The 12,603-nt window shown below is 43.5% G+C and overlaps 1 non-coding gene across 1 annotated transcript; it reads left to right on the plus strand.

The window, feature by feature from the left end:
* The first annotated feature begins 7,133 nt into the window (after positions 1-7,133).
* On the plus strand, positions 7,134-7,205 carry Trnah-gug. The gene has a single exon. It is a non-coding gene; the product is annotated as a tRNA-His (tRNA).
* Positions 7,206-12,603: the final 5,398 nt, after the last annotated feature.

The following is a 12,603-nucleotide window of genomic DNA, read 5'->3' on the forward strand; positions in this document are numbered from 1 at the left end:
AGACGGATACCAAAAGATGAATACAGTAAGCAGATTCAGGAATATGTAGGATGCAGTAGTTATTCGGAGATGGAGAGGCTTGCACGGGATAGAGCAGCATGGAGAGCTGACCAACCAGACTTCGGACTGAAGACTACAATAACAACAAAAAGATTTATCAAATCTTAAGTGTTTGCAGAGATATGGTATCGATAACTGAAACTTGCAAAATTAGATACGCAATAGTACCACTTGATTACGAAGAAGCGTTCTACAGAGTAAACCATTCATACCTTTTCAACATGATTCGAGCGATGAATTTTCCTTAACAATTTATCGCCATGACAGAAAACTTGCTAACGAATAGTACATGCAAAATTAATATAAATGACAACAAGAAGGCTAATGAAGCTCTGTCAGGCAAGGTTCTCCCATGGCTATGATACTTTTCGCGATAGCTATGGAGCGTTTCCTGTTCGCACAAACGCACGAACTGCAGGATTTACAAATACATGAAAAATGGAGGGTGAAGCTTTGACAATGCCAGCCACTCGTGCTGGCGAAACGTCAGAAAAATCATTAGATGAACGTCGGCCGAAGAACCCGAGACAGAAGCCAATAGGCAGTTTGTCAACAAGTGGCCACGAAAGCCTTAACAATTTTGTACATGAAAAAAATTGTAAATCATATACTGAAGACGTACGACTCCTGGCCTGAAGTGAAAGTGAAATAAAAACTGCACTCCACATTACTAAGATGTATGACCTTGCACTCGGTGGCAAGTTAAGTAAGGAATTACGATCATTGGCCGAGAAGATGAAGTCGGAGCTCAAGGACAACTGGTATGGATTGACAAACTGAAATGCCTCGGAATAATCTACGCGGACAACATACGACTTAACATTTGCCGTCAACTATAGGAGAAAAAGTAAGAATATTTTTTGACACACGTAACAACACAATATCACCATCTTTAATAGATAAACATCATCGAATAAAATACGCGAACTTGCTAAAGAATACTGTGATGCAGAAGTGTGTGTTTATAGGTTGATGTTCGATTTTAAACATTTTATTCTCACTTATTTATGCATCTTATTTATGAATTACATATGAAAATTTTTCTTTAGGTTCTAAAGAACCAAAGGTTTTAGATCAGTGTTTGATACACTCTGACGGATGTGTCAGGTACCGACGAAGACAAATTACACAACCGTATCTCCAAATATTCAGTTAAATATTCATTTGTGTTCCATTTGTATTATTAGACCAATATACGAGGGGAGTTCAATAGCTAATGCAACACTTTTTTTTTTTAACGCTGGTTGGTTTTGATCAGGATTACAATACACCACAGTAGCTACAAAACTCAATTTTTCAACATGAACACTGTTCAATCGACGGCCTTAACACCACCTTAATGGGAGAGTCTATATATTCTGCTGGTCGACATCGGAATCAATGTCTTCCTGCATCAGTAACCTCCCCGTCATACACGTACTGCTTCCCGTGGAGTGTAGCCTTCATTGGGCCAAAAAGATGTGGTTGAGGTGACGAACCCACTGAAGTCGTTTCTTCAGTTTCCTGAGTGTAGCACAGTACACTTCAGAGTTGATAGTCGCACCATGATGGAGGAAATCGAACAGAACAACGCCTTCAGAGCCCTAGAAGTCCGTCGTCGTGACACTATCGGCTGAAAGCGCACAGAGGTGGTGTGGCGTCACTCCATGAATTGCCGTTTGGTTTCCGCTTCGAAGTGATAAAACCCACGTTCATCGCCTGTGAAGATGTACGACAAAAAATTGTATCAGCCTCGTAACATGCAAGCAATTCCGCACAGATGGTCCTCCATTGCTCTTTACGGTCTACTGTTAGGCGGTAAGGAAACCAGCGGGCGCACACATTTGAGCACCACAAAAAGTGAAAGACTGTATCAGCAATCAGCGAGACGTTTGATTGTGTTCCGTTAGTCACATCGAAGGAGACTGTCCGCACGTTCCAACACTGCAGAAGCTACAGGTGCGTGTAGTCGTCTGGCACTCGGGGGATGGGACAGGTTTGCACGACGTTGTTGCTGTGATCACAGACGCCTCGCCCAACGACTCACTTGCTTTTGTTCCCTTCGTAGATACTTTGCAAACATCTGAGTATCCGTAAAGCTGTTTTCCTCCAGAAGAAAAAAACAAAAGTGACAGGTCTCTGCTTGGAACGCACTTCCATTCCAGACGCCATTTTGAAGGCTACTATAGCGCCGCCATCCATCGGAACTTCATGGAACTATAGCGGGGATATTCATGACGCCCCACAAAAAAATCCGAATTTTTTTCACCAAAAATCGGCAGAGAAGAAGATATATTGCATCACTTATTGAACAGGTCGAAGGAAAATACCTCATTGTTAGAAATGGAGCTAGTTTTCACTTGTTTCTAACGTACGCGGGAGGAAAAGAGAAATTATTTAATAATTATCTGTTTCAACAAAACGGTTTATTCAAACGGACATTAGCAGTGCAATCATTATTTTACTACGGTGTGATTACCTTCATTCATACATCCAACATACAATTAAGAAGACACTGGTAGCAAGGAAGAAGAAAGAAGGGAAGAAAGTGATTATGACACTGCATAGTGGCATGTTTTAGAATTTTTTTTCCTGCGCAAACATAATTTTTTTCTAATGTAAAGTGCATGTAATGAGAAATTATCTTTCTCTTGTACTGTATTGTCATTATTTTCCCTTTCATGTCGATCTTTTCTGCCTTGAGATAGAAATGATATTATATATAATCCTTTCCTTTCAGCAAAAATGATCCTCCTGATTTGGCGTTGTAAGGTCCTATTAAAATAAGGTGAATCGGTCTGAAATCTTCCTGCAGTATTTGAGTACCATGACCCTAATAGGAATATTTCGAATCGGTTCCCTTTATTTTAATAGGGCCTGCTTATTGCCAGAGGGTACTTTAGATGCTACCACGTTGGAGCCTCGAATCCTTTTTAGAACAGAAAGCGATGTCGTACCTGTCTCATACCACATACCTTTTCCTACCCGGAGTGTAAATTCATGCCCACTCTTCCAAATGAGTCACGTCTGTTACGGTCAGCAACACAGGCAAAATTACAAGCGGGAGAGAAGTTATACAAGCACTAGTGAAGAGAGGGTAGTAGTTAGATCAGAAAGAAAGGAAAGCCAGTTTAACCTAAAAAGCAATGAGAGCACACTGGCTGAATAACAGTGTCGTCAAACATGGACGCAAGAACGAATCCACGGCGATTGCTCGCATCCGCCTCCCCGCCTCTTCTTCAAAAATGTTCAAATGTGTGTGAAATCTTATGGGACTTAACTGCTAAGGTCATCAGTCTATAAGCTTACACACTACTTAACGTAAATTATCCTAAGGACATACATACACACACACACACACACACACACACACACACACACACACACACACATGCCCGAGGGAGGTCTCGAACCTCCGCCGGGACCATCCGCACAGTCCATGACTGACCGCTCGGTTAATCCCGCGCAGCCCGCCGCCTCTACGCAATAGGATAAACACAACGGTTTTCTCGATTATCGGTCCCTTACTGTGGCAACCTCATCATCTCAGAGTAGCATTTACAAACAGTCATTTATTTATTGGTGATATAGCAATCTTTGCCTTCCCCTGCACTTTTTACTCTCCATAGATGACACTGGTACAGCGTTTCACAACCTGGGGTAATTACTCCCTGAAGAGTAACATGACATTTTCTGAGGGATAAAAACAAAACGATTCGATATTGTTTCAGACAAGAAACTAAACTATTTTCAAAACATCATTACTACTATCACAATTTTGTAAGACTGATACTGATTATATAACTTATCAATAATTACTTTATGTCAGTTATCAGCAGTTCCTCACACGGTCTACCCACTACACACATATGTTGTTGTTTGTCCTGTGTATCGCTGATGATAAAGGTGAGGCATATACGTAACAAATGCTAAATATCTCAAGAAAACATCTTTTCCAAGTTGCATATAGTATCTGCGGTAGCTCAGGGAGTGCTTCAGTACTCGCTTCGAGAAAGGTAAATAAATTGTGACTTTTCATGCTTTCCGGACAGATCTGTTGCAAATACAGTTTTCGGGTTTACCGCCAGATCGTATCGTGTAAATGAATTACTTGACGGCACGACACAGGAGTAACTACATAAGGGCTACTATAGCGCTGTACACAGTATTATTATTACTAATAGTGGCTGTGGTCAGATGCAGATCATCAACAGCCTGAAGCCTTCAAAATTTCTTCCAGTTCAGAAGTAAGGAGAGCAGCAATCAAGTGATTTACGGACAGTAAGTGTAGTGCACAAATTTTAATTTGGTTGCTTCTAAATACGGTTGCAGTGTGCAAGTTAAGCAAATGCCACCATGGGGGGGGGGGGGGGGGGGAGTAATGCAGGGGAAATATGTTTTGTTGCAGGTATCTACTCTCACTGTGAATAGTTAGCGTTCTGATCTGAGAAGGAGTTGTGGATAGCACTTGCGATGCACCTCGAATTCCTTCGTCATTCTTTCTAAAAACACTCAGGTACTCAAACTAAATATCATTCATTTTTCATCATTTTAGAAATAAGTGTTACAAGAAAAGCCTTTCATTCCACAATTTAGTTAGGTGCTGAAGTTGGTGATAATGTGGGGATGTGGGGGACGAGGGGGGGGGGGGGGGGGGGGGTGCGGGCAACAGACGACTAGGGGAGGGACACAGACGGGAGGGTATTAGCTAATGTTTAATTGCATTCAGAGGTAACGGTCTAAGCAGAGTTTGGAACCACTGCTGTCGTACGATGGAAATAATTCTTTGATGTCTCAGCAGACGTCCTATCGTCACGTCCCTTATTCATGTCAATTTTTTCCACATATTTCTATCCTCGCCGATTATGCAGAGAACTTCACTACTTGTCTTGATCAGCCCATCTAATTTTCAGCATGCTGCTACAGCGCCACACCTCCAACACTTTTTTCGCTTTTGCTCCAGTTTTTCCATTGCTCATGGTTGTACAATGTGTGCTCCAGATGTGCTTCCTCAGATACCAGTAGGCTTCTTTTCGTCAGGAATGCCCTCTTTGCATATGCTAACATTTTTTTTTGTCACACTTGCTTCGTCAGCCATGGGTTATTTTCCTTCCAAGCCAGTAAAATTCCTTCACTTTGTCTACTTCACAGTACCCGCCCCGCAATACTGTACTTTTTCTTCTGTTTACCCCAGCAGAATTCGTTCATGTTTGTATTCATACAGTCTAATGCACAGAGTTTGAGTCGTAACACAACGGCCTGCGCCAGCACGAAAAGCATTATTCAACATCGTGGCGTTGCTGTCAGGGTTCCTCCGAGCCTTAATCCGTAGATAGCGGTCATCCACTGCAGTAATAATAACCCTTGGGCGGCCTGAGCGAGGCATGTCATCGGCAGTTCCTGTCTCTCTGTACCTCCTCCATGTCCGAACAACATCTCTTTGGTTCACTCCGAGACGCCTGGCCACTTCCCTTGCTGAGAGCCCTTCCTGGCACAAAGTAACAATGCGTGCGCGATCGAACCACGGTATTGACCGTCTAGGCATGGTTGAACTACAGACGACACGAGCCTTGTACCTCCTTCCTGGTAGAATGACTAGAAAAGATCGTCTGTCGGACCCCCTCCCTCTAATAGGCGCTGCTCAATCATGGTTGTTTACATCTTTGGGCGAGTTTAGTGACATCTCTGAACAGTCAGAGGGACTGTGTCTGTGATACCTTATGCACAGTCAACGTCTGTCTTCCCGAGTTCTGGGAATCAGGGTGATGCAAAACTCTTTTTGATGTGTGTATAATGTAGTTCCCGTTGAACTAGAATTGAGAAATCTGGTAAAAACAATGTTTCACAGCGCAAGTAATGAAAAGATTGGAAAGACGTTAATTTAGTAGTATATCACACGAAAAAATGTTTCTGTCGTCATTTGTTATCCGACTTCAAATATAAATCAAAACGTCCTCGAAACTGCTCGAGATCACGGGCACCGATACCTTGCCACTTGCCAATGACGATGTTAGGCAAAAATCGTCAAGATACTCAATTCCTAGGACAGATGGACTGTCTACATACATAATTATGTTTGTACAGAACCCTGATAGTGCGAACCGACCCCTGCAAGCACTTGGACAAGTTTTTTAACCGAGTACTTCAGTCTTGATGTTCCATTCTTATAGTTACCTTGTGGTTCTTATACACATCCTACAGGACGTTCGGAAATTTCCATTGCAAACTTCTAGGACTTGTGGATAGGAGTTAGTACATAATATTATGAATAGGAACCCACGCCCGGGAACGTAGCGTTTCCGCTCTACTACGGTTTCAATTCGGATGTTTAACTCGGCCACTTCTGCTTAAGGAATTGAATTAGGAGTGACGCAGTGCAATTATTATTTAGCAATTGGAATGGAAATATAATGAAACATCCATTTGTCACTTAAGCTCATTTACGAGACTCCTGTATAACCTGAGGAAGATCTGCTACCACGAGTTCTTGCTGCTGCACTCTTCAGACACCAGGGGGGATGGGGAGAGTGTTCCAGAACGTGCTTCGTTGGTACAATGTAACAACGTTGGTGGTCGCCGCATCTAGCCGCTATTGTAATGCATCAGTACTGTTCTGTATGTACAGAATTCTGGGTTCTTTTGTTTCGCAATAATGTAAACACGTAATGTTCACGTGTTAATACGGACAAATGTGCTTAAGTGATAAATGGATGTTTAGTTATGTTTCCTGTCTATTTGTCCCTAATAACTGTACTGCCTCACATCTAATTCTGTTCCTCAAGCTACAAGTCCTAAAGTTTGTAGCGGGATGTTCTGACCACCCTGCACATTACCCGTCATTCCTATAGTCTATAGCTGTACTAAAGTGAAATAGCGCATTATAGGGGCCCTGCAGTTCATTATCGCTCCAGACCATGCGGCCTTCAGACGGCCGTGATGGCAAGTGCCTATCGGTTTCCAGCGATTGAGAAAGCGGCGGCCGGCGGCCGCAGCGGTGTCAGCGATAGCTACGTCAATACTACGTCAGCGTTGCGGCATGCGCGCACTCAAGTGGATAACGAGACACTCTCTTCTCAGAGAGCACAACAGCGTCAGCCGTGATAGTCTAGTGGTTAGGACATTGCGTTGTGGCCGCAAGAACCCAGGTTCGAATCCTGGTCACGGCAAGGGCATAATATTTTTATTGAGGTTAAAGAACGAAAAACAACTACTCTTACCAGTGCTCGACGTTCACGATAACTTCCCAGGAATTGTAAAACGTACAATAATTTAAAGCAGCAACAGCTCTCTTTAACATTACCGAGTCAACGATATCTTCGCTTTATTTTTATAACTTACGCCTTTTGAAGTTTTGAGTTACCACGGCGTCTCCCACAAAGATGTTAAAATGATAGCATGCTATTGAAGGCAGTGCTTCATTTTAGCTTGCCAATATCCTTCAGTTTGAAGTAGGTGCCTAGAAAATGATCTGTGTAGTATTGAAAGCTTACATGCTGTCCCGGTTCTAGGCGCTTCAGTCCGGAACAGCGCGACTCCTACGGTCGCAGGTTCGATTCCTGCCTCGGGCGTGGATGTGTGTGATGTCCTTAGGTTAGTTAGGTTTAATTAGTTCTAATTTCTAGGGGACTGATGACCTCCTATGTTAAGTCCCATAGTGCTCAGAGCCATTTGAACCATTTTTTTTACATGCTGTCCGCAGCACGGTCCAATACATACTCTCTTGTGCGAAAGCTGTTACCGTTTGACAGCTGGAGCTACACAAGCGCTGCGGGCGGTGAGAAAGTAGTCACATGTGTCATAATTATAATGGTTATTTTAATTAATTTTCAACTTAGTTAACGAAATAGTTGTTATATTTTGCTTATATGCATTAGTAATTACCAAGGGTCATGGATTATAGCGAAATGAAGAAATACTTCGAAATGTGCATATAGTAGCTTACTCCGCCGGAAACAAGAGAATTTAAACACGTATTTCATGCATGAGAAGCATATATTTCTGTTCCGTGTGTTCTTGTTACAATAGGCACTTTCCTTAACACATATTTTTTTGCTGGGGGGGGGGGGGGGGGAATTTAATGATTCGCTCGTTCTTACAAATCAGTCTTCTTTCTAACACACGAATATTTTTGTAAATGTAATTGTATTGTATGTTAACCTGGGACCTAGAAGCGACGGAGAGGCTCCGTCCCCGCCGCAGCCGCAGTGGTCCATAACCCCACGACGACTACCGCAGTCCACTTCACCTCTCCGCCGTCCCACATCGAACCCAGGGTTATTGGGCGGTTCGGCCCCCGGTGGACACCCACAGGGAATGTCTGACACCAAACGAGTGTAACCCCTACGTTTGCGTGGTAGAGTAGTGGTGGTGTACGCGTACGTGGAAAACTTGTTTGCGCAGCAATCGCCGACATAGTGTAGCTGAGGCGGAATGGGGGGAACCAGCTCGCATTCGCCGAGGCAGATGGAAAACCGCCTAAAAACCATCCACAGACTGGCCGGCTCGCCGGACCTCGATAGAAGGCCGCCGGGCGGGTTCGTGCCAGGGACCAGGCGCTCCTTCCAGCTTCGGTAAGCCGTGCGTTAGACCGCTCGGCTAACAGGGCAAGCAAATGTAATTACTTTTGTTTCAAAAGCTAATGTACTGAAGATTCTTGCCGTTTGTGACACGGATGTAATAACAGTTGTGGAACAGATATTGGGTATTTTCATAAATAGGTTTATTGCTTTTGACGTTTCTCTGTCTCGCTATGTAGCTTTCCCTTCAGGATAGATGTTCTGGTATATCTGATACGTTAAATAATGTAGATACGACATTCCATACTGATTTTATACATTACACGTTCACTGATTTGGCTGAAAGTGTAGCGAACATAGCTTTGCGCTGTTGGAAAAGTGTACAACGTCTTTCTGCAGAAGTTCAGGTCTTCTTGTGCTCACTAGTTACTAAACGACATACTTCAGTAAATATTCGTATGTTACAAGAGAATCTTAAATAAACTGCCCTGTAATGTACCGTTTTGTACCACCAACGGTCCTTAGAAAACTAATGAATGACAAATGTGGTTTAATTTTTTAGTTATTGACGTTTATTGTAGCACTTCATATGCTCTCTATTGTAAAAAATGTTACAAATCAATAGAAACGATGGTATTTGCATTCATTGGATATCGAATTCAGAAGTGTTGCTTGTTGGCCGCTCGGCGCACTGCTACCACACTCGGTAACAAAAAATAGATGGAGTGTCGCATAAGTGACGTTAGACCAGTAACTGTCAAACTGTGTCCAAAGTCAAGTATTCATCGGCCCGCGGTTCTCAGCCGTATTTTATAATAAGCTTACAAGACAAAACCTTAGCCACCCCTAGAGAAATCATCATAAGCAGCACTGAAGACCTTTTATTTCCGTCCCTAGACTTGATAACCGCCTGTATTCGGTTAGGGAGCGAGTCCACAAGGTCGTACAGATATGACGCTTCCAGGTTCAGTAGCTCGCTGAGGATCTGATAGCGTAATTCAACCGAACTGCGGGAACTCTGATATGCTGATATCAGCGTTTTATCCATCGTCACAACATGTCCCACAGATATTGTGTCGGGTTATAGTCAGATGATTCTACAGTCCAGTCGAGATGTAATGGGGTAGTGGAGTGTTCAGAAATGAAATGAAATGTCGTGTGACGAGGGCCTCCCGTCGGGTAGACCGCTCGCCTGGTGCAAGTCTTTCGATTTGACGCCACTTCGGCGACTTGCGCGTCGATGGAGATGAAATGATGATGATTAGGACAACACAACACCCAGTCCCTGAGCGGAGAAAATCTCCGACCCAGCCGGGAATCGAACCCGTGCCCTTTGGATTGACAGTCTGTCGCGCTGACCACTCAGCTACCGGGGGCGGACGGAGTGTTCAGAAAACCAATCATCCACCTCCGGCTTGAACCTAACCCTGCCCACATTCAGGATGGAATGCTTCATTTTGCCTTCGGTGCACTCGACGATGTGCGTCATTTGAATATAGGCTAGAGAGGGATTCCTCAGACCACATTACGTTCCGCCAGTCAGATTCTGTTCACGTTCTATGATTTCTAGCCCACTGAAGACGCGCAGCTTTGCTTATCTCTTGAGACATGCCTGACTCCCAATGTTCACTGCATGCAGTTCCCGTCGCAAATTTCTCTCGTTAATATGGACCTTCATTCACTGCCTTTACCAAATCCTGTCGGATTTGGAAGCAATTTTGATTCACACGCCATGAGATGCATCTCCGGTCCCCTTCCGGATCTTTTTCCACCCTCGATTCTGATGTCATGTTTCGTGAAGACCTGCGTTAACCACTACTGGTAGACACGCTGGACAGTCAGTGGCCAAACACAAAAAAAAAAAAAAATCCAGCAACTTCACACACCGTGTGGCCTTGGCCACGGTGTACACTATTGCTGCTCTTTTGCCACACTGTCACGTCCTTACATTTACCCATGTGCACGTACAGGCCCGCTTGAAACATAAATATATCGATGATTGCTGCTGTGTTATAATCACGTACAGAAAGTGCGCGCGTGGTTGAGCACGTGGCTAGATCGTTGCTCCATCTGTAAAACGTCAGAGATTCTTCTGTAGGTGCGTACTAGGGTGACTAATTTTCGGTCCAGTAAATGGGTTCGCAATTGCATGTTCACGACCGTCAGCTGTAGAGTGGAATGACAACGAAAATTTTTGCCGGACCAAGACTCGAATCCGGATTTCCCGCTAATCGTGAGCGGTCGGGTCACCATTTCACTATTCGCGACAAGTTACAGCCAGACCGGAACTTCCATATGTCGTCAACCATGTGTCGGTAACTTGTACTCGTACATCCATACGTATATTCCCGTACAGGCGAGACATTTTACTTGCCCGGTGTCGGCGGATAATTCAGAATAACACAGATATTGCAGTATCGTAATTTTCTGTCTGGAGAGCTTAATATGTCTAGCAACTAACAATAGGCACCAAAAACGTCAAATATCGTCACGAGATTGTGAAGAGTGTAGTTCTTCTGCTCGGTTACAAACAAAAATACTAACGGAGACAGTAATATTTCAAGAAGTGCTTAATTTTAATTGATGCTGGTGAGCTCGGCCGTGAGCTAAGTCGGGCCCTTACCTCAGGGACAGAGGGGTAAGTAGCACGGCCACTGTGGGGTTAGTAGAGAATGTGAGAGAGGGACTCTCTGATGTTGACAATGTAATCAGACAACTACTGCAAATTAAAATTTAAATTCCAGAGATTACGATGACACACTTGATAAATTAAAGAGAGAAACCTGTCAATATAATATACTGAGTGAGACTTGTGGTTCTCCTCAAAAACTTATTTTATTGTTTGTCTTCCAGTACCGAAAGCCCATGGACGTGCGCCACTCATACCGATCAGCTGCTATGGTAAAAATGTTGACATAAAAGTAGCATCGATCCGTTAATGTGCTTTATAAAGACGGTCATCGTCAAATGCCGTACATATTTGAGACAAGGAATATGAAATTACGCAATAGCGCAATGCGTAGAAGATGACATTAAGAGAATTTAGTATCACATATTGCATAATGCATTTAAAAATAAGTTAATCAATTCATTATCTGCTCACACAGACAGCACAATACTTCGTCAGGCAGTTACAATGTCGCGATATTGGGGTCGCTGTGGGAGGTAATATTCTGAAACAGAAAACAGTCAGTACTAACAAGGGAAACTACCCATCGCAGCACCCTCAGATTTAGTGGTAAGGTCACCCAGTGGACAGCCCGTCAAAAACTGGACACAGATCAAGCATGAAAACAGGAAGGAGGTGTACCGAATGGTAAAAAAAAAGCAAAATGGAAATAGTGAGCTGTCAAAGCTCAAAATTTGTAACATCGAGCGCATTTGAAGAGCCACGGCGTCGTGGTTATGTGGTCAGGAGGTGCACTGCGAATGGGGAGATCCATATTCGAAGCTTCCTCATGTCCCTTTTTTTCTGTCCGACCTGCCATTGACGTGTATCTTTGCTGCATTCAAATTTGTGTGCCGTGGTGTAAGGCCGGTTTGCAACAGTGAGGTGTAAGGAAGGGATCTCTAGCAGTACGTACCTCCTATTTGTTCTACACAAGTACCTTGCGTTCCGTTTTGGAAGTTTTGACTCCGGAATTCCTTTGTTGTAACATAGTTCACAGTCGTTTATACGTTGTTTTCATTTCTGTGAGAGGTTTATGCGGCAACACGCCTGCTCTCACTATTCATCACATTTAATTGGGACGGTAATATGTTCTTACCACATGACTAATTCTATAACCAATGTATATTAACAACTGCTAAGACTACAGAAGGGGAACAGACACGTAAGTGACGGGATGGACAGTTCATAACTTTGTGAAAAAAAAAGGATCACAAGAGATTTTGAACACTGATCTCCCGATCTCCGCTCTGCAGTTCAACACCGTAACCACCCAACCAGAACGCGTGGTTATTCTGATTTGCTCGAATTAGCACATCTTGAGCTTGGACCGTTCACTGTTTCCATTTTTCTTCTTTTCCCACATTTCAGCACACGTTA

This window comes from Schistocerca americana, chromosome 2, assembly GCF_021461395.2.
Source record: "Schistocerca americana isolate TAMUIC-IGC-003095 chromosome 2, iqSchAmer2.1, whole genome shotgun sequence".
NCBI classification, from domain to species: Eukaryota; Metazoa; Arthropoda; class Insecta; order Orthoptera; family Acrididae; genus Schistocerca; species Schistocerca americana.